The sequence below is a fragment of the Neophocaena asiaeorientalis genome, unplaced genomic scaffold (genome assembly GCF_003031525.2).
Source record: "Neophocaena asiaeorientalis asiaeorientalis breed wild unplaced genomic scaffold, Neophocaena_asiaeorientalis_V1.1 scaffold150, whole genome shotgun sequence".
Taxonomy (NCBI): Eukaryota; Metazoa; Chordata; class Mammalia; order Artiodactyla; family Phocoenidae; genus Neophocaena; species Neophocaena asiaeorientalis.
Window position 1 is genome coordinate 12,947,096 of NW_020176571.1, and position 24,170 is coordinate 12,971,265.

General features: G+C 35.8%; 1 non-coding gene across 1 annotated transcript; it reads left to right on the forward strand.

Annotated features, from left to right (window-relative positions):
• The first annotated feature begins 10,837 nt into the window (after positions 1-10,837).
• Positions 10,838-10,910, forward strand: TRNAR-UCU (transfer RNA arginine (anticodon UCU)). The gene has a single exon. It is a non-coding gene; the product is annotated as a tRNA-Arg (tRNA).
• Positions 10,911-24,170: the final 13,260 nt, after the last annotated feature.

The window sequence follows — 24,170 nt, forward strand, 5'->3', positions numbered from 1 at the left end:
TATATATATATATATATATATATATAAATGGTACTATAGTATTTCCATTGCCATTTTGATATTATTTAGTGTGTAGGTTAAACTATTCTATCAACAGAACCCAAAATACTGTTGCTTAAATGAATTCGTTTTTTTCTCTCTCCAGAAATAGTCCAGGAAGGGAGGGACCTGGTCCAAGAGGTCATCTAGGAACGTGGTTTGCCAGGGTGGTTCTCCATCCTCAACATGTGGTGTTCCTCTCTGGTTTTAAGAGCTGGTGTTTCATCTATGCTTGGATGAGGCAGCTTACTAGCACCTCTTCTGAATTTTAGACAATGGGAAGGGAAAAGTGAAAAGGTAAAATTTAGGCAGGAGGTTCTGTCTTAAATAAGATGATAAAGAAATTGCTTATGCAACTTCTCTATTTCAATCGATTAAAACTTAGTCATAAAGTAAACATAGCTGCAAAGGAGCATGGACTAAGTTAAAATCTGGAAAGTATATTTTAATGAAAGAAGATAAGGAGAATGGATACTGTCAAAGTTCCATGGATACTGTTCAGTCCATCAAAGGGCACTAAATTTCTCTGTTTGGACCTGATTTGGAGAAGATACTCTCAGAAAGGACTAGAGACAGAATAAATTGTGAAATGTATAGTGAAAACTTTCCTTCTTTAAGAAAAGTTAGAGAGAGGAGTACTCTAAAGAGACCAAATGGAAAACCTGAATGGAGTGGGAGAGCTTTATTGCCTTAATAAAAATGACCCTCTCATGGTTCAAGTGTTAGACAAAGTGATATGGCACCTTCCATCAGTCAACAATCGTTTAATATTGGCTGAAAATACATACTCTGTTCAGGCTGAAAACACATTTGTTCAGACTGAAAAAGACGAACCCTCCAAGAGTTGACATTTCATTGAATGAACATATATTAAAAACACATATTTTGAAAAATTTTTAGAAATTAATTTCCAAAACTTCTCTTTCACTTTTCTTTCATTCTGTTTAATTACCAATTTCTTTTTCTTTGTGCAATTGCCCTTATAGCCTAAGAAAAATCATCAAAAGTGTTCATCTGAATCTGTAAGTTATATATTTTTCTACCATTTCTACCCATTAATTACTTTATTCCATATGAGCTATTCTGGTGCACTCTTCTGAAGAAATGCTCCCAAGTTGTTCTGGGATTCAGTGTGAAGACAGAAGCTCCAAAAATGATGGCAGACTACTGGCAAAATTATTTACTTCCTGGAAAGCAAGCAATTTTATTGAAAATTATTTTATGCTACTCCCTTCTCACCTCATCATTTAGAAAATAATGTCAAAATTACATTCAACAGTATGCTAACACATATATATGGAATCTAAGGAAAAAAAAAAAGGTCATGAAGAACCTAAGGGCAAGATGGGAATAAAGACACAGACCTACTACAGAATGGACTTGAGGATATGGAGAGGGGGAAGGGCAAGCTGTGACAAAGTGAGAGAGTGGCATGGACATATATACACTATGAAACATAAAATAGATAGCTAGTGGGAAGCAGCCGCATAGCACAGGGAGATCAGCTCGGTGCTTTGTGACCACCTAGAGGGGTGGGATAGGGAGGGTGGAAGGGAGGGAGGCACAAGAGGCAAGAGATATGGGAACATATATATATATGTATTCACTTTGTTATAAAGCAGAAACTAACACACCATTGTAAAGCAATTATACTACAATAAAGATGTTAAAAAAATTACATTCAAATTACTTTAGATACACAAATTTATCAAAGCAACATTTATTCTACCACATACCCTATTTTCTGTTCATCCTTGTTACCAATGGACCAGAATTCTCACTTTACATTACCTCTCAAAGAAACAAAACATTTCCTATTATTCCCTGTGTAGAATCTGTGGTTGGTGTTTATTACATCTTTACCATTATGTGAAAACAAAGATGTGTGTGTGTGTTTGTTTATATACCTGTGAAGGTTTACAAATACATAGAAAGTTTCTGAGAAAATTAAAAGACTGGAAGCTATTGAGTTAAATAAATAACATTTTATTCCATTTTAATGTTTAATCATGTAAGTGCATTTCTTTATCATTATAAATTTAATAATAAAAGTAACTTAAAACTAAAATAAGTTTACAATAAAACCTGTAAAATTTAACAATCATTTAACAATCATGAGTTTGTGTACAAATTAATGAATTAAATAGCATCTGGTGAACCTGTTTTGTTAACACTATATGACTACAACATAGCAGTTTTGATGATATCAGTTTTGAGAAAATAGTGCTCTTTCATGTTCTATTTGTGGGCAATGACAAATAACTAGATACTTTGCTTTTCACCTATTTATCATTATATAGAGAGTGAACAATATGAGTTCTCAAGATTTGAGGAAAATATCAGCTTTTCCCAGGTAATTTTAAGTCCATAAGCCTATATTGACTGACTACTATGTTTTAAGTATGGTGGTACTTGTAGGATATATAAAAAGAAGAAATTCATTAGTGTCTGTTTGCAGGTAGAACATAATATATGTATGATATGTACATGGTTATTAAGCAGAATAATATTATTTGTGCTGTTAGTTATATAAAATTAGTTTTAGAAAACAGAGGAGAGATGACACTGACCTTGAGGATGTAGGAATTTATAAATCATGTGCACATGATATAAGCTTTGAAGAGTAGGGACAATTTAAAAATTAGAAATGTAAAGAGAAGTGATGCTAGCATTATGGTGGCATAAGTCCCTCCTTTTTGCTTCACCCCATCCCCAACACCTAAAATTTGGCTTGCATCCACAAACAAAAGTGCCTCTATGGGAGTGGTGGGACCCAACATGCTAACAACACATGAGGAGTCTAACCCAGGGGTCTCCAACCCCCGGGCTGTGGACTGGTACCGGTCTGCAGCCTGTTAGGAACCAGGGCACAGAGCAGGAGGTGAGTGGTGGGTGAGTGAGTGAAGCTTCATCTGCTGCTCCCCATTGCTCCCCATCACTCGCATTACCACCTGAACCATCCACCACTGTCCCCCCGCCACTTGGTCCGTGGAAGAATTGTCTTCCACAAAACCAGTCCCTGGTGCCAAAAATGTTGGGGACCACTGGTCTAACCCAACTGTGCATTGGGAAATAGGCAGACAGATCTTGGACCAGACTGTGGAACTAGCAGGAGCCTGTTAACTGACTCAGACTCTCTTGCCTCTGGCGTGTGAGCACCTGGAAAACACTTCCTTGGGAAGCTACCCATGGATGACAGAGACTTTGTAGAAGTCAAGATTTCCAGAGGAGAAGTTTCAGTACTCAGTGGAGAAAACAAAACAAAACAAAACAAGTTTGGAGACATTGGAGTGGGTAAAGAAACTTTGACAGCCATCTGCCCTCTCCTCAAGAGGGTACAACTTAGAGCTAGAGGAGGCCCATGATCTCTCCCATGGGGTAAAGAGAGAAAGTGAATGAATGCTGGAACTCCCCATCTGTGTGGGATGCTGCTAAAGAAATCAATTTCTATCCTTCTGTGCCCAGAGTATTAAAGCAGGAAATCCATGACTTGGGGGAAGAAAGACATCAGGAAAGAAGCCAATGAGAATATCAGAGGGCATGAAAGGGATGCTGTCCCTGTTGTATTTTGGGCTCTAGCAATAAGCATACTCACAGTCTGCTAGGAAAACCTTACCTAAAGATCTCCCAAATTGGCCTGCAACACCACCAATTCCCTGTTGCTAATCCCACATCTCCCTCCAATCTTTAGGTAGCTCCCTGTGCATGAACCCAAGGGTGCTCATGAAAGCAAGCTCAGGTAGACAGGGAGCCTGTGCAGAAAACAGGCCAGGGGGTTTCAGGTAGGTAAAGGAGAAACCACAATCTTGAGCTTTATCGCCACCAACAGGAAAAAAAATAGGCTTCCAGCAGCAGGCCTGGTGAGTTCTAAGAACTAGAGAAAACATACAAGCTTAAGAATTTTGCCACAACAGAGAAAAAAAAGTATAGAACCAACATATTCATACAAGGCCAGAGGAAGTCCCAGAATATACAGCAGAACCAAAAAAAGTATCTCTCACCTGAAGGCAGCTAGTAAAGACTGGGGGAGGTGGCTGTTATTTCAAATGTGGAAACAGAAACACAAAGCTCCAAGGAACATGAAGAATCAAGGACCCATGCCATCACAAGAAAATCACAATATTCCTCCAGTAACCAAAGCCAGTGACACAGAGATTTGTGATTTACCCATAAAGAATTCAAAAAAACTTTTTGGGAAAATTCAGTGAGCTATAAGAAAACACTGAAAGACAATTCAACAAAATCAGGAAAACAACATGAATAAAATGAGAAATTTAACAAAGATAGATATCATTAAAAAATAACCAAACAGAAATTTTGGAGCTGAAGAAGTCAACGAGTGAAATGAAGAATGCAATACAGAGCATCAATAGCAGAATAGATCATGTAGAAGAAAGAATCAGTGAGTTAGAGGATAAGAACTTTGAAATAATGCAAACACAGAAGAACAAATAAAAAAGAATAAAACAGAGTAAAGAAAGCCTGTGTGATCTATGGGATACCATCAAAAGGACCAATCTGAATCACTGGAATTCCAGAAGAAGAAAAGTTGGAGAAGGAAGCTAAAAGTGTATTGAAAGAAATGATAGCTGAGTACCAAAGTGGGGAGAGACTTGGACATCCAAGTTCATGAAATTAACAGATCACCTCATTTTTTCAATCCAAAATGACCTTTTCCAAGGCACAGTATAATAAGATAATAAAAAATAAGAGAAAAAGAGAGAATCTTAAAAGCAGCAAGATAAAAAATATTATAAACGACAAAGGAATCCCCATTAGGCTATTAGCAGATTTGTCAGCAGAAACTTTATGGGCCAGGAGAGAGAGGGATATATTCAAAATGATGAAAGAAAAATACTGTCAGCCAATAATACTCTATCTGGCAAAATTATCCTTCAGAAATTGAGATCTTTTAAGACTTTCCAAGACAAACAGAAGCCATGGGAGTCCATCACTACTAGACTTGCTTTACAAAAAATGCTGAAAGTTTTTCAAGCTAAAATGAAAAGATACTAATTAGTAACATGAAAACAAAAATTTACAACACACTGGTAAAGGTAAATATATAGTCATATTCAGAAAACTAATTTTGCAATATGATGGCGCATTAACCTCTTCCCTATAGTATAAAGATTAAAGGTAAAGACTACTAAAAATAACTATACCTATTAGTACTTGTTCAAAAATACCCAATATAAACAGAAGTAAATTGTAACAACAAAAACATAAAAGCGGGGGGCATAAAGAGTCGGGTTTTTATATGTGAATGAAGTTAAGTTGCTCTCAGTATAAAATAGATTCAAATCAGTAAGATGTTTTATGTAAGCCTCATGGTAATTACAAAACAAAAACCTATAGAAGATACACAAAATATAAAGGGAAGAGAATCAAACATACCACCATCAAAATATCACCAATCTGCTAAGGTAGGCAGCAAGAGAGAAAGAAAGGAAAAGTGGAACAACAAAGTAGCCAGGAAGCAATTAATAAGATCCCATTAGTAAGTCCTTTCCTATTAATAATTACTGAAAATGTAAATGGATTGAATTCTCCAGTCAAAAGACACAGATGGATGCTTAAAAAAAAAAATGACTCAATTATACATTGCCTACAAGGGACTCACTTCAGCTTTAAGGATACAAATAGGTTCAAAGGGAAGAGATGGAATAAAGATATTCCACAGAGGTGGAAACAAAAAGAGAACAGTGGTAACAATACTTATAACAGCTAAAATAGATTTTAAGCCCCAAAATAATAATAAGGCAAAAAAGGTCATTGTATACTTATAAAGAAGTCAGCTCATTAAAAAGGTATAACAATTGTAAATATGTATGGACCCAACACTAGACAACCTAAATATATTAAGCAAGTTCAAACAGATCTGAATGGAGAAGTAGACAACAGCACAATATTGGTAGGGGACATCATTACCCCACTTTCTAATAGATTGCCCAGTTAAAAAATCAACACAGAAACTTTGGACTTGAACCATACTTTAGAGCAAATTGACCTAACAGACATATATAAAACATTCCATCCAACAGCAGCAGAATATACATTCTTCTCAAGTGCACATGGAACATTCTCCATGATAAGTCATATGACAGGCCACAAAATAGTCTTAGAAAACTTAAAAACATTCAAATCATACCAAGTATCTATTCTGACTACAATGGTATGAAATTAGAAATAAACAACAAGAGGAAAGATGGAAAATTTACAAACATGTGAAAACTAAACCACACAGTCCTGAGTAATGTAGAAATCAAAAGGAAAAAAATTTAAATATTAAAACAAATGAAAATGGAAACACAACATACCAAAACCTATAGGATGCTGCAGAAGCAATAAAGAAAGATTTCAAATAGACAACATACATTTACACTTTATGAAACTAGAAGAAAAACAAACTAATGCCAAAGTTAACAGAAGAAATGAAATGACAAAGATAAAAGTGGAAATAATAAAATAGAGACCAGAAAAACAAAAGATCAAAAAAACTAAGTGCTATTTTTTTGAGAAGGTAAACAAAAGTGACAAACCTTTAGCTAGCCTAAGAAAAACAGAAAGGAATCAAACCAATAAAATCAGAAATGAAAGAGGAGGCATTATAACTGATAGCACAGAAATACTAGGATCATAAAAGATTACTATGAACAATCATATGGCAACAAAATGGGTAACGTAAAAGAAATGAATGTATTTCTAGAAACCTAGAACTTACCAAAACTGAAGCATGAAGAAATGAAGATTCTGAGTAGACCAATAATAAGTAAGGGATTGAGTTAGTAATCAAAATCTTCCCAACACAGAAAAGCCCAGGACCAGATGGCTTAACTGGTGAATTTACCAAACATTTAAAAAAAATTACACCAATCCTTCTCAAAAATCTTCCAAATTATTGAAGAGGAGGGAGAACTCCTGAACTCATCTTACAAGGCCAATATTACCCTCATACCAAAGCCAGATAAAGATACTACAGGAAAAGAAAACCCTAATCTGATAACCCTGGTGCATATAAGTGCAAAATATTAGCACACTAAGTTCAACAGCACATTAAAAGGATTATACATCATGACCAAGTGGGATTTAACCTTGGGGTGCAAGGGATAAACCTTACACAACATATGCAAATCAATAAATGTGGTGCACCAAATTAATGGAATGAAAGACGAAAATCGTATCATCTCAAATACAGAAAGAGCATTTGACAATAAACAACATCCTTTTGTCATAAAAACCCTCAACACCTTGGGTATAGAAGAAACATACCTCTACATAATAAAGGCCATATACTACAAACCCACAGCTAACACAATACTCAGTGATGAAAGATTGAACACTTTTCCACTAAGATCAGAAAAAAGAAAACAGTGCTAACTCTCACCACTGTAATTCAACCTAGTACTGAAAGTCCTATCTACAGCAGTCAGGCAAGATAAATAGTTAAAGGCAAACAAATTGGAGAGGAAGTAAAATTGTCTTCTTTGCAGATGATATGATCTTAGAAAATCCTAAACACTCAACCAAAACACTGTTGGAATTCATCAATGATTTCAGTAAAGTTCCAGGATATGAAATCAATGTAGAGAAATTATTTGTGTTTCTACACACTAACAACAAAATATCTGAAAAATAAATAACAAAACTCCTATTTAAAATAGAATAAAAAATTCTTAGGAATAAATTTAACCAAGGAAGTGAAAGATCTGTCCACTGAAAACTACAAGACTTTGATAAAAAGAAATTGAAGAGGATGCAAACAAATGAAAGACACAAACAGAGGAATAAATATCCCATGTTCTTGGAGGCATCACATGTTCTGATTTCAAACTATACTACAAAGCTATAGTAATCAAAATAGTACGGTATTGGCATGAGAAGAGACACATAAATCAATGAAACAGAATGAAGAACCCAGAAATAAACTCTTGCATATGCTATCAACTAATATTTGACCAGGGAGCCAAGAATATTCAATGAAGAAAGAATAGGGGCTTCCCTGGTGGCGCAATGGTTGAGAGTCCACCTGCTCATACAGGGGACACGGGTTCATGCCCCAGTCCGGGAAGATCCCACATGCCGCAGAGTGGCTGGGCCCATGAGCCATGGCTGCTGAGCCTGTGCGTCCCGAGCCTGTGCTCCACAGCGGGAGAGGCCACAACAGTGAGAGGCCCGTGTACCGAAAAAACAAAAACAAGAAAGAATAGTGTCTTCAATAAATGGTGCTAAGAAATTGGGCTAACCACGTGCAAAATAAATGATATTAGACCCCTATCTTATACCAGTTTAAAAAATGGGTTAAACATAAGACATGAAACCACAAATATATATAATGGAATATTATTCAGCTACAAGAAAGAAGAAAATCCTGCCATTTGTGACAACATGGTTGGACCTTGAGGGCATAATGCCTAGTGAGGTAAGTCAGACATAGAAAGACATATATTGTATGATATCATTTATATGTGGAATCTAAAAAAGCTAAACTCATATAAACACAAAGTAAAGTATTGTTACTAGGAGCTTGGAGATGGGGAAATTGAAGAGTTGTTGGCCAAAGGTTATAAAACTTGCAGTTAGAAGATAAATATATTTTGGGGATCTTGTGCATAACATTGTGATTATAGTTAGCAATACTGCCTTATATACTTGGAAATTGCTAAGAGACTAGATCTTAAATATTTTCACAACTTAAAAGAAATGATAATTATGTGAACTGATTGAGGTCTTAGCTAATGCTACAATGGTAATTTGCATTGTAATATATATGTTTATCAAATCATTACATTGAACACCTTAAACTTAAACATTACATGTCAATTATGTCTCAATTTAAAATGAAAAAATAGCTGCTTAGGTTTAGAAGGTAAAAGCACATTCAGGGATCAGTAAAAAATCTGACACTATAATCTAACGTGTGGATAGTGTGCCCCAACACGGACACCTCCACAAAGACTGGGGTATTTACTGATCCCAGGCATTTCAGGAAACCTTCATCTAATCAGTAGCTGACCACTTAGCTGTGCAAAGGAGTGAGGTGGAATTGGAGACAAGAGTGAAGATTTTTAAAATATTGGAAGGACAAATCATAAAGAATTAAAATTTCCATGTTAAGGAATTTAGATATTGTTTCAAAGTTTACCGCAGAATATGTACTGGAAGAACATCTCCAGCACAATGTTTGAGAACATATTGATAATAGTGCAGTTAGTTATAGGAAGACAGGACTTATTCCAAATATATAAGTAATGTGAAAATAAAGTAAGAATAAAAATGTTCATAAGTTTCTATCCTTAATAGAAGTGACATGATCAATTGGCATAGGGAAAAGAAGAAAGCATATTTGAGAAGAAGACACTTGGCTTTGGGCTCCTAGTGGACCTCTATTGGAAAAATGTTCAGCAGGCAGTTAGTAACACAGCATATGGACCTCTGGAGAATATTTGGAATTATGGATGTATGTAGGGGAAATAAAGTTATGGAATTAGATGAGTTCTCCATGCCTAGAATGTAGAGCTGTCATTATTCAATACGTGTTTAACATTCTACAATGTGATAGTAAGTATGATAGGTAGTGAGGATACAGTGGTGAACAAAGCAGATGTAACGGCCCTAGTGGAACTTACTGCCTAGCTGGGCAGACAGCAGTAGGCAAAGAATTATACAAATATTCAGATACATACACTATGATAAGGTCCATCAAATAAATTCTCAGATCTACAGTAGCATAAAGCATTGTCTGAAGTTGATCTGGAAGCTCAAAGCAGACTTCCTTGAGGAAATGGCCTCTGCACTGAGACTTGTAGTAGGATGAGAGAAATTAACCAGGCAAAGAGTGGTTCCTAACGAAACATGAAAAAGTTATGATGTGTTTTATTTTTTAATTTCTTTTCTAAATGTTTGTTTACTTAGTTATTTTTATCAGAGTGATACATTTAAAAAGTCAAATATCACTGAAAAAGTAATACATTGAGGTAACTGTTGAACATTGTGACTTCCTAAGTTTGGGCAAACAAGAGGCTAAGCAAAAGCTCACAAAGGAAAAAAAAAATCTGGAGAATGAGATGTTTGCAGGGACTTTGAAAACCTCAAACATACTTCTGGGAATCTAGAAGACAATGCATATATATGTGCATATTCTGTGTGCATGCCCAGGACTGTGTGTGTGTTCAAGAAATAATCAGGGCTATATGATTTCTCCTCTGAATAATCTTGAGGTTCTGCATAAGAAGGAAGTGAAGGCTAAGGCAGAGCTGTAAACCTCATGGCTGAGTGTGGATAGTGTGCCCCAACACGGACACCTCCACAAAGACTGGGGTACTTACTGGTCCCAGGCATTTTAGGAAACCTTCATCTAATCAGTAGCTGACCACTATGTGACTAAGCAGAGACTTCAGTGACCACACATGGCAAAAGATACAGACATAAAAGACTTAGTTTGCAAAAATCACTAAACAAACAACTTTTTGTTGTTCCTTTTATTTTTCCTGTACATTGAAAAAAATCTCAATATTATCCAACTTGCTTTTTTCTTTTTAATTTTTTTTAAGCTCTCTTTTTCATGATTGAGGTTTTCCTCATATTTCCTATTACCCATGGCCATTCATCATATTAAAGATTAAGACACTGAAAGCTACTTGGAAGTTCTGTATGTGTGAGAAAAGCCTGCTGACTGACCAGTCAGCTTGGCAGAAGAATGCTAAGCACTCAGAGAGGTTAGAAGAGTAGAGAGCCATGGCATTTTTTACAAGACCACAAGGGAAGAGCATTCCTAGAAGAAGATGGTCTAGGGACTTCCCTGGTAGTCCAGTGGTTAAGACTCTGCACTTCTACTGCAGGGGGCACAGGTTCGATCCCTGGTTGGGGAATTAAGATCCTTTGCAGCCAAAAAAAAAAAAAAAAAAATTAAAAAAAAAAAGAAGATGGTCTAGAATGGAAAATGCAGCAGAGAGTAAAAAAAAGGCAAGAACTTACCAGAGGCTATTGGATTTGACAAAGAAGAGCCTGTTGAGAAAGGAATTTGGCTGTTGAGAAAGGAATTTCAATAGAATGTTAGAGGTGTAAAAAGAATGTCAGAGAATCAGTGACAGGGTCAGTGGGTGGAGACAGTTTTTCAGGAAATCTGATTTTATAAAAGAGAGAATGAAGATGGATCATTGTTTGAAGAGAAGCCAGTTTTGGTGTGTTTGTTTTGGGCTGTCAATGTTAAAATTAAGCAAACCCAAAAGAAACAAGTCAGTCATCATTAAACATTTTCACTCACCAAACTCCTGCCAGAGTTATGCACAAAATAATTTTAGAAGTTTTAATTTCATCTCTAATGCTTTTTAAAAATCTTTTGATTCATGTGCTGATCTATGACATTATCCAGAGACAGACACAGGAAGAAGGAAGAAAATGCAAAGACCTAAGTCATTCACAGTTTGGAACATTTGTCCCTGAAAACTTGTATCAGGGTTTAAGAACATTAAAAAGGGACCATGGACATCTTTTCTTAGGAGTGAAGTTACCTGAAATAAAGTTACACAATGTTGGGATTCATATCTGAACAGGATAAAGATATAATATTCCCTCCCTCCCTCCCTTCCTTCCTTCTTCTAATAATATAATAAATAGGCTTAAAACAAGTAAATATGCTAAATTGAATGATACATTATCTATCTATCTATCATCTATCTATCATCTATCTACCCAAATATGTACTTATGTTGTATGTGTAGATACATACATGCATGAATAAGTACAGAAAAGGAGAAAGGTGAGGGCAGAAACACTTATGACTATCACCACATTTTAAGTTTTGTATCCAGCTGATGACTGACAGAATAATAGTAGAAAAGTATGACACATAGAAAAGTATTTTACTGAATGTGCCTGAAAAAGACACCATAAAAGTGTCAATCATTCCAATATTGAAGTGCTACCTTTTTGTCATTACTTTAGATTGGAATGCCTATTTGAAACCTAGGATCAGCATAAAAACAGTGATTTATGAACATTTTTCCGAGGCAATGTAAACTTAGTGTCTCCGCTCTTTTTGGTGAATAGAGAAATGATCAGGCTATCTTGGTCTAATTTGTGATCTCATAGGAGCACTTAGGACAAGAAGGGACATGGTAAATTGAAGATTTATTATGCTCTATTTAAATGGCATTTCTAGGTTAATGTTAAGCAATAGCAATGACCCAGTTTAATACACCATCACAAATTTCTTTGCTGTCAAATCAGCATCTTTGCAGAGGGTTTTATAATCTATTTAGTCAAAGAGGACCTGGAAGTTGTAAACTCTCAGAGAATAGATCTTTTAACTTATGCATCTTTTTTCCTCTCTCAAATTGTCTAGCATAGAGTTTTGCCAATAGGAGTTGGGTAGCAGAAGCTTATTTAGTGATGGATGGATGGATCAATGTATGAATGAATGAATGAATAAATAAGTAAATAAATGAGTGAATAAAGTATCCCTCAATAAAGTCTCAAGATAAACCATAAATAACGATACAATTTAAAATCTTTAAAAAAAAGAAAGGTAGTGATCAAATTTCCATTACTGCTTTGGTCAATGCTATTTCTATCTTTTTGATTCATGGATAGAAAATGTTATTGTAAATTTACAAAAAAGCCTTACACTGAGTAACTAACTAATTAAACAACAAGCCAGAACTATGACTCATCTAAATTTTTACCCAAGCATTTTCTTTGTGCCAGCTATAATAAAACAAAGCTTTAACTTGTCACATTACCACCTGGGGGATTCTCAGAATTCTCATTAAAAATCTTCAGTAGCATTGGTTTCTGTATGTCTAAAGGTATTCATTCCACCAATGTTTGTAAAATAATTACTTGTTTTCCCACAATTCAATATAAAGCTACACAAAGATGGGACAATATCTGATTCCTTTTGACATTCTCTGTAGCAGTTTGCATTGAACAAAATATCTATCCACTCATTTAGCCCATCCATTCAATCTTTCCTCGATGATGGATGATTTACAATTTCCTAGTTTTTGTCCTAAGTACTAGATTTAGATAGCCTACCCAATACAGGCTCTTTAACTGGAAGTTTCAATACTTTACCTAGCTTTACCTCAAGATCTTTTCACTGAATATGCAATACAGCATTTTCTTTTTAAGTACAAGACCCTAAAAATCTACTTTGAGAAGTTCTACAAAATGTCATTAGTTCACTTCAGATAACTGGGGATGCCCTGTGTTACCCTCAGAGCTAGGGTTGAAAACAATGGCTGATGTAGGCTATTTCTATTCCATGTTTTTTTTTTTTTTCCTGTGGAGAAAGGGCTAGATACAGGCAGTGATTTCAGCAGGGGTGCCACTGGTATTTTTGCTGGACAATTAATCATTGCATTAGAGAATTTAAAATGCCCCACCCCCATCATGTCCCTAATGAGTTGAGTTTCCTGAGACTGGAAGACAATCAGCTGAAGTTTGATTATGATGTAATTTTGACAATGAAATGAGCGTTGATGGTTTGTATATGTTTGACTGAACTATATTTTAAACAGTTGGTGATGGATTATGGGTGTGCTGCAATTTTTATGTTGCTCAAGTGCCTTAAGGGTAAAAGACTTTAAAAATCATAACAAAATTTCACATATTAAAGTTACTGCTAATATAACTTTATTCCTTTCTCACAATACCAGTATACAGTAGGGGGTTGCAAACCTGAGTCTAGGTACTGGTTCCACTGGAGATATATTCATTTAATTGATAGAAATAAATACTTTAATAATATCCAAATCCTGAGAGTATGCCAGGAGAAATTCACATAACTTTCTAGAGCACTTGAATGATTTTTATAAAATGTGGGAGAACATTCAAGGTCCCAGGATATCTAATAGCAAATAGAATATACATACATTTTAAAAATTATGGTTGTTCCCTTTTCCTTTATAAGCCTATTTTGGCTTACAAAATAATTTTTATTTATTCAATATACCTGTTTGAGTACTTGCATATTATGTGCTTTCTTTTCATCAGAAGTTTTACACTTTATTCCTCCCTCAGTAAAAATGAGTCACTATGTTTTTCTTGTCTTTTACCTCCTTTTATCTGTGTCTGTAGACTGGGAGCACCTAGGTGACTGTGCTCTATCTCCTATGAGGACATCTCAGTCAATAACTTTAATGAGAACATTTGATGCATAAATATTACAAATCTGGGATCTAAGTGATGAGATGGTGGAAAGAGAAATAAATAATGTAATTGAAGCAAGTGGAATGTTAATGGACCTGGAGCTGCTATCTAGTTAGGAAAGAGAGCAGCCTGTGCTGGAAGTTTAGTTTTCCTGATCAGACTGGAAGCTTCTCAAGGACAGAAATTGTTTTCTGTAGCACATAAAGGAAAGGATAGTTGCTATTTGATAAATATTCTTTGTTTGGTTATTTGTATATTTCTTCCTAGTAAGAATAAAAGTAGCCTGAAAGAGGAATTAAAAAGTAAAGACCCATAAGAATTTACAGTAATTATAAAACAGAAACTAGCATAAGTCTTTTACATTTATCTTGACTGACTTTTTAAATAATATGTAGACCAAAAAAGAAAACAGAGCTTCCAACTGTGTTGGAACAAATTTGATCCACATTTCTCCTTTAGTGAAGTACAAAATATAGAAACTAATATGGATAGACATTCTTGGAAGTAAGCCCTTTTCTACTATATTATATGTAATGTTTTTGCACCTGTTTTTGCTGCAATTTTACCAACAAGGGGTCTAGGGAAACACTGTTTCATACTTGGCCTACAGGCAAACAAATAAACAAAAATGTCATTAATCACTGTAACTTGTGATTTTCCATTTAAGAAATTGTCTCTTTTCATTGTTGCTACTAAAAACACTAGTGAGATTAATAAATTTTGTTTTGAAGAACTAAGCCTGTTTTCAAAAGTGAAACTGTTTTTTCAAAGGGAAAATGTGGTATTTAAAGGCAGATTACAGCTGCAATTGGAGAGTATATGTGTGAGAAAAAAAACCACACATATATATGTAGCCGGCCATCCAAGAGATTGTCTGAAAAGAATCTGCATTTAAATAGAGTGCTATTTCAGCAGGCCATTTCTTCTAGGTGTTGGTTGAAAGATCTGACCTGGTGTAGGATAGCAATGTGTGTATGCTCCTTTGCCCCACCCTCCACACTTAACAATATAAAGGGATCACAAGTCAAGAGCAAAATGATCATAAGGTCTTCATAATCCCTGCTACAGAGAGTAGATCAACAGTCCATGGCCAGCTGTAAACATAATAGACACATTATTTTATATGCAAATCCATTTAATTGATTTAAAAAACAAAAGCATAGACAAAGCAAGGAATATTTTCTCCACATTATCATCTTAATATGATAGGAACTAGGTGACTTCAGAAAATGACACTAGGAAATATTCAAGTCTTATCCCACATTTTATTGTATAGGATTCAAATAACTTTATAATGGTTTAGACTTGTGGTCCAGTAGTGATGGAATTGAAATGAAAATTGAAGAGAGAAATAAGCACACTGTCCGCAGGCTGGGTGTTGAAGTCACTGAGAGTATGAGCTCTAAAATTAAACCTGTCTGATTTTAATCCTGGTTCTACCAAATAAGAGCTTTGCTACTAGGGGCAGGTTATTAAATCTCTTTGTTTTAATGATTAAGTAATATCAACCTTGCAATACACACACACATATATATAACCCATTTAGCACAATGTCTGGTAAATAACAAGTGTTCATTAATGATACATACAGGGTTTCCCTGGTGGCACAGTGGTTAAGAATCCGCCTGCCAATGGAGGGGACACGGGTTCAAGACCTGATCCGGGAAGATCCCACATGCCGCGGAGCAACTAAGCCCTTGTGCCACAACTACTGAGCCTGCGCTCTAGGGCCGCGAGCCACAACTACTGAGCCTGCGTGCTACAACTACTGAAGCCCGCGCACCTAGAGCCTGTGCTCCGCAACAAGAGAAGCCACCACAATGAGAAGCCCGCACACCACAAAGAAGAGTAGCTTCCACTCGCCACAACTAGAGAAAAGCCTGCGTGCAGCAACAAAGACCCAATGCAGCCAAAAATAAAAAAAATAAAAAATAAGGATAAATTAAATTAATGATACATATGTAAGTATTGTACTATACACACATGCACACACTCACACAAAACACTCTTTAACTATATGGACCAGAAGGTCAGGGTTCAAATTTTCATTCTTCCATTTATCAGTGTCTATAAGCATCTGTTCTTGCAATAGTAAAATAGTGATAATGATAAGACATTTAGAAATTTTTGTTAAGGATTAAGTTAAATAAATAATGTGGCGGGAACTAGCATAATTCCTTGCACACAGGTTTTGCTCAATCAACGTTAGTTGAATTTGACTTTGACAGAGTCTTATGAAATCATCTTTACTTTGTGCACCACAAGCTGCTGGACACTTTGGCACACAAAAACAAACATGTTGAAAGTAATTTGATCACGGATTATTCTGTCCTAGTTACACCTAGTAAGATTTCAGTGCTTGAATACTATGAAACACTCGGTTCATCACACTTGACTTTTTCGTCAGTTTGGAATCTGAAAATGTTGGTCTGCACATGAGAATGTGGCAGCCAAGCACTGAAAGGCTACTTGAAGATCATCAAATACGGTCAAAACACAGTCCAGAGAGCTAATGTAACTTGTACATTACATTACATTACAAATTGTACAAGATGGTACAATTTTTTGCACTTCTCAGGGTACTGGAAACCATGTTCATCCTGGGCCTGGATCTTTTGTTATGACACGTGATGAGCAGCAATCACATGGACAGCGTTTTGCTAGCCAGATGAGCTAATTAAGCACAATGGGACAGAAAGCCTACTAGGCTTTAGCAGGGAATGTCTAAGTAAGACTAGGTATTTTATTTTTTTAATAACCATTCATTGATAGAATCATAAAGTTTCATATTTTAAACTGAGGTCATAAGTCCATGAAAAGATAGGACAATGGTAAAAAATTGCCTTTTTTAATTTAAAGTATCTTTTGAAAATAAAGTTTTCCAAATTAGAATCTGCATTTTACCCCATGTTCCCTAAGACAATGCTATATGTTCATAGTCCTGCTTAAAGCACCTTCATAAAATGAGTTATTTGGAACACAGTTCATTTATCTTTCAAGAATAGAAGGTGGAATTGCTACTGAGATTTAGATTTGGATGTCTTTCTAGGAAAACTGGGTACTCTAATCCTGATTATTAAGCCACCCCCAATAGCTCTTGGTCCCATTTCTATTGCACTACCATTTTTTAAAATCATTTAACTCAGCTAAACTAAACTGCTACAGGAAGTGGGGAGAATGATACATTAGTGGAGTACAAGAATAGTTTTTATATTAATCTCATTTTTAATGAAGTGTGTACTCATGACAATTTATGCCCAAGAAACTGCAATCAGCTATATTTTCATGGTATTTATCTTGAAGTGAAATGTTTCCTTTGAGCTCATTTCAATCTCTTTCCAGTACTTTTATTTTGGTGCCAGGTTATTGATGTCCGGTAACTACTAAGCTAAATGGCCAGTATAAATATGTTAGAGATATTCCCAAAGGCAGTACCCTGATTTTTTTTCACATAAAGATGACATCAATCCTTTGGAGAAGCTGGCTATTAACTACCTGCTGGGTTTATTTGCACATGTCCTTCTCTGTTATATTCAGGCATTTAGAAATTAATTTGTTGCTAGATTACTTTTTTGTGTATATGATTATATTGAATAATATGAGATTTTGACAAAAACAGGGCATTTCTAAAGCATTATTTTAGGTCATTCAGTCTCTAATCTTTTCTAGGGCTCTTTTGCATGTAAAGTGTCTTTTTATTAAGTTATGGAAATTGGAACCCATCACCTAGTTTCTAAAATCAATTATTATTTTTGTGTGTATACTGGATGTGTTTCTGCTTTCTCCTTTTTCTATTATGATGCCTTTTCTTATTATTATATTGAATGTTCTGCTCTCTGACTGAAAATATCTGTTTTTCAGATCTTGCTTTTACTTTTGTATTCTTTCATTTTCTCAGGTGCTTATGCTTTAATAAGGTTCCGTGATGTGTGCTGCCTCAGTTAAAAGATTTTTCCTGCTTACCTCTTTGAGAATGGTTTTTTCACTAAAGATAATATATGATACATTAACATACGTACTTTGACCCCATCATAAATCTTTATTTTTCAACTTTTCAAATGTACACCATTTTACAATTTTATATTATAAAACACTCTTTAGAAAATTATGAATATTGGTAAATGCATTGAACAGCAGTTGGAATTTTCTCCATCTGCCCTTAACTGTGATATACACAAATAATTCTTTTATTTGGCTGGACTAAGAGGTAAGACCTCTGTATTTGAGATCTGAGACTAAGAACTCAAGAGAGCCATTTTTTTCTTTTTGGTGTGATAATAGTGCCTCTGACAGAATTAAAAGAGTAATATGACTGTAATGTCTGTCCTTTGATTTTGTTATTTCTTGCTATTACCCTGAAGTAGGCATTCACCCCTTTACTACTTAACTATTAAACCAGACTTTTCAATAATTACTCTGCTTTTTATCTTTTCAAATTCAGTTCATTCTATACAGTGCTATTAAATTAATTATCTTAAAACACTCTTTGTACAAGCTATTCCTCTGGTCTTCATTGACTTTTTATTGCTTGGAGATAAATATTCAAACTACTTAGGCTGGCATTCAGAAGCCTGCAATATGTAGCTCCAAACATCCCCCCTCCCTAAATGCTATACACGCCCACCTATGGGATTTAGCAGAATTTAAAAGCACTGGTTCTAGAGACTATTTTGCTTCAAAGCTTAAATGCATGGGCACATTATTTCTCTCTCTAAGCCTCAGTCTCCTCAGAGTTATAATGGAGATAATGAGTATTTATCTCATAGGATTGTTGAGTATTAAATGTGTTAATATATGGAAAGTTCCTAGAACAGAACAGGCACATGTGTTTAGTATAGATTAGTTTTTAAAACTGTTTTACTATTTACTCAGTTTAAAATTTCTTTTCAACATCACATGTTTTTTATTCCCCAATTATCCTACCTCAGATCCTAACCAAGTGAAAACATTTTTGTTGCATAAGATAGTGATCCCTTCCTCCTGTGAACTTGGGACAATTATAAATATGTGCTAGTTATTTGACTTTTAATACTATGCTTCCTTTAATTGCTAGTACAATATTGATATGTATGTTTTCCTTTCCCCAAGCCACCCTTATTATCACAATATCTACTAGGGTGCCTTGCATTCAGTAGATGTTCAACATATTCATCTTATTGATGATAGTCATTACAAAGTAGCCAATAAAAATTACAATAGAGTTATTATGTATTAAAGTATACCTTAACGCTATTAATTTAATTCCTCTGATTATCCCTGTATGGAGCTAAGTGTCTTGACATAAAAGACTAATATATAAGTCATGGTTGAACTTTTGTTTAAAAAGTGTGTGTGTGCATCTGTACACCTTTAGATAAAAGAAAAGATATATACCAAATAGAAATAATACTTAACCTTGAGTGGGTTGAAGTGGAAATGCCAGTGGGTTGAGTAGACAGAAGCACTCCATTCTTATTTTATATTATTCAGATAAAAAGGGATGGGATTATGATTGAATTGTGCTTTTATATTCTAAAAAAATTTTATATAAAAATGTATGAATTGAATGTATGTATAAAAATGTTAGCTCTCTGTCATAAGGATGAAAACAGTCTTAAAGCAACACTTAAGGCTTCTAGTCTCAGTTCTAACATGTAAAGCTCATTAAGTTATCATTCCTACTTTTATAATAACAAAAAAGTTGAACAAGCTGAAAATCAATGACTTTTCTTAGATCTATCAAATAATTGAGGTTCCCTAAACTGCTACCTTAAAACCTAGAGAGACAGGTGACAGAATTATAGCCAAGATCAGCTTACTGAGAATAGACATATTGAAACCAGAAACTGGTAGGAATACTTAAATATTCCTACTACAAGATATATTATGTCATCACCAGCTTTCAATAAAAAATTACAAGAAATCCTAAAAGCAAAATCTGAAGAGATAAAGCAAGCAACAAGACCAGAATCAGATATGACACAGATTTTAGAATTACCAGCTTGGAAATTTAAAATAACTCTGATAATAAGTTAAAGCATTAATGTAAAAATTAGACAACATGTAAGAACACATGGATAATATAAGTAGAAAGATGAAAACTATAAGAATGAATAAAAAGGAAATGCTGGGAAAAAATGTAACTGAATGAAGATTGCCTCTATGGGCTCATCAATAAGCTGGATATGACCAAGTAAAGAATCAGTGAGCTTGAATATGTCAATAGACTTCCTGAATTGAATGGAAAGCAAAAAGAGTGAACAAAATGGAACAGAATATCCAAGAACAGTGAGGTGATTACAAAAGGTATGACATACATGTAGTGAGAATACTGGAGAGAGAAGAAAGAGAAAAAGAAATATTTGAAGTAACCATTGATGAGATTTTCCAAAATTAGTGACAGACACAAAACTATAGGTCCAGGAAGCTCAGAGAATACCATAAGAAAAACACTGAAAAAATCTACACCTAGGAATATCATGCTCAAAAGGCAGAAAGCCCAAGACAAAGAGAAAATCCTGAAAATAGCTAAAGGGGGAAAAAAAAAAAAACACCTTATGTATAGAGCAACAAATACAAGAATTACATAGGACTTCTCTTCAGAAACCAAACAACAAAGAAGAGAGTAAAATGAAATATATAAACTATTGAAATAAAGAAAAAAAAGTCACCCTAGAATTCTGTACCAGTGAAATTATCTTTCACAAGTAAAACAGACACACCCACTAGTGTGGCTACTATGAAAAAGAATAACAAGTGTTGGCAAGGATGTGAAGAAATTGGAACACTTCTGCACTGTTGGTGGGATTGTAAAATCATACAACCGCTATGAAAAACAGAATGGAGTTTCCTTAAAAAATTAAAAATAAAACTACCATATGACCCAGCAATATTACTTCTGGATATATATCCAAAAGAACTGAAAGCATGGTCTTAAAGATATATTTGTACGCCCTTGTTCACAGCAGCCATATTCACAATAACCAAGAGGTGGAAGCAATTCAAATGTCTATTTATGGATGAATGGATAAACAAAATATGATATACACATACAACAAAATATTATCCAGACTTAAAAAGGGAGAAAATCCTGTCACATGTTACAACATGCATGAACGTTGACGACATTATGGCAAGTAAAATAAGCCAGTCACAAAAAGACAGATACTGTATGATTCCACTTATACGAGGTACCTAGAGTAGTCAAAATCATAGGGACAGAAAGTAGAATGGTGGTTAGCAGGGGTGAGAATCAATCAGTTGTTTAATGGGTATAAAGCTTCAGATTTGCAGGATAAAGAAATTCTGGAGAACTGTTTCACAATGATGTGAAAATAACACTACTCAACTGTACACTTAAAAATTGTTAAGATGGTAAATTTTAAGGTTTTTGCCACTATAAAAAAGTTACACATTCTGCCCACTTTAAAAAAAAGTGAAGGAGAAATACTTTATCAGACAAACAAAAACTAAGGGAATTTGTCACCAGCAAACTGGCACTGCTAGAAACGTTACAAGTTCTTTAGAGAGAAAGACAAATGATATAGGTCAGAAGCTCAGATGTACATTAAGAAATGAAGAAACTGGAAAATGTATAAATGAACATAAAATAATTCTTTTATTTTTCTGATACTTAACTGATCTAATAGATAACCTTTTGTTCAAAGTACTAATAGCAAGAATATATTGGGTGATTACTGAGTGATTGTAACATAAAGGTATAATGTATGACACCAATATTATATGGGATAGGAGGAAGGAATTGTAAATATTCTATTTTAAGGTACCTGTACTATCTATGAAGCAGTAGAGCATTATTTGAAAGTGGACTTAAAGTAGCTGTAAATGTGTACTGCAAACTCTGAAGCAACTGCTAAAAAGAATTAAAAGAAGTAAAATTGATATGTTAAGAGATGAGAGAAAATAGAATAACATAAAATGCTTAATTAAAACTAGGCAGAAAAAGAGGGGAAGATAAAAGTAAACAACAAAATGCAATGAATAGAAAACATTTAAAAACATGGTAGATACTAATGAATAATACTTGCAATGATTTCAAATGTGAATTGTCTAAATACGTGAATTAAAAAACAAGCTGTCAGAGTGGACTAAAAAAAACAAGACCCAAATATACATTATCTTTAAGAAACTCATTTTAAATATATATGTATATATAGAGATAAAAGATACATATAGGTAAAAGTGAAGGGACAGAGAAAAATGTATCATGCTAATACCAACTGAGAAAAAAACTAGAGTAACAATACTAATTTCACACAAGGTGACTTTAGAACAAGGAAAATTATCAGAGATAAAGAGAAACATTACATAATGATAAAGGGGTCTATTCTCCAAAAAGTCATAACAATCCTTAACCTGTATGTGCCTAACAACAGAGCATCAAAAATACGTGGGAAGATTTTTTTCCCTGCCAGGGTGGCTGCCCTGCTATCAGGAAAACCACCTCCCCAGGACCAGTAGGCACAGTGCCTGGGACCACAGTGCCCACAGAATATTTTTAAATAACTTTTTTTTCTTTTTTTTTTTATGCGGTACTCAGGCCTCTCACTGTTGTGGCCTCTCCCATTGCGGAGCATAGGCTCTGGAAGTGCAGGCTCAGCGGCCATGGCTCATGGGCCCAGCCACTCTGCGGCATGTGGGATCTTCCTGGACTGGGGCAAACCCATGTCCCCTGCATTGGCAGGCGGACTCTCAACCACTGCGCCACCAGGGAAGCCCTGAATAACTTTTTTTATGATGAGAAGATAAGAACGAATACACAATGAATATATAATATAAAATGAATATATAATATAAAATGCAGCCTTCATTATATCCATCTTTACATGAATGCAGTTGTAAAATATAATGTTTAGGTCAAGTTAGCATCTCCCCACAACTAGGGGACCTGCTGGCTGCTGGTGGGGGACCCTGATGTCCAAGGAGATGGGAGGAACCCCCACATGAACCGGTAGGATGTAGGGGGCCTGAGGGTGGAGGAGAAGTGGAGGCCAGACAGGACTGGTGTCCCTGAGGCCAGGGAGATCAGGAGAGGCAGGTGGGAGGGACCCTCAGGGAAGAGCAGGAGAGGAGCGGAGGGCAATCGCTTGGGCTGGGGAGTCTGCTGAGCTCCAAAGTCAGTACCCCCCATCCAAAGCCCCCTCCAGGCCACGTGGGTCCTGGGGGCATAAGAGGGAGGTCAGGGAGAGAGGCAGGCTGAAGCATCCGGGCAAAGAGGGAGAGGAGTGGAAGGCAATTGCCCCACCCACTCAGGCCAGGGGAGCCTGCTGAGCTCCCAGGCCAGTCCCCTGCACTCCAAGGCCCGCCCTCAGCCGCAATGGTCCTGGGGGCATAGGAGGGAGGCCAGGGAGATGAGGAGAGGCAGGCGGAAGGGACCCTCCGGGACTGGAGGAGCAAGAGAGGAGAGAAGGGCATTTGCCTGGCCTACTCACACCCAGGAAGTCAGCTGGGCTCCCAGGCGAGGTCCCCCACCCTCTGAGAATGGGTTGACAGGCATGCCTGAGCTCCTTCTCTTTCTTGATCATAAGCCCCACCCTCCACAGCACCCAGGGCCTTTTCCAGCCCTGTGGGTCCTAAGCATAGGCCCTGCCTACCACCCAAACCTCACCCTTCCTTAGGTCTCGCCCTCCACAGCCAAGGCCTTCAGCCCCCCTTTTTTTTTTCTTTTCCCTCCTCCTGTTTTTTACTATTGTGGTACTAATGTACCTTCTGGTTGATGATTCATCTATATTTTTACATTCTTTCTAAACATATCTGTTAGTTTCCTAGTCTAATTTTATTTTTTACTTTGTTATTATTCTCTTTTATTGTTTTCTGCCACCACACACAGCTTGTAGGATCTTGGTTCACAAGCTGGGGGTCAGGCCGAAGCTCCTGTGGTGGGAGCTCTGAGTCCAAACCACAGAACTAACAGAGAACTTCAGACCCCAGGGAATATTCATCGGAGTAAGGTCTCACGGAGGTCCTCATCTCAGCAC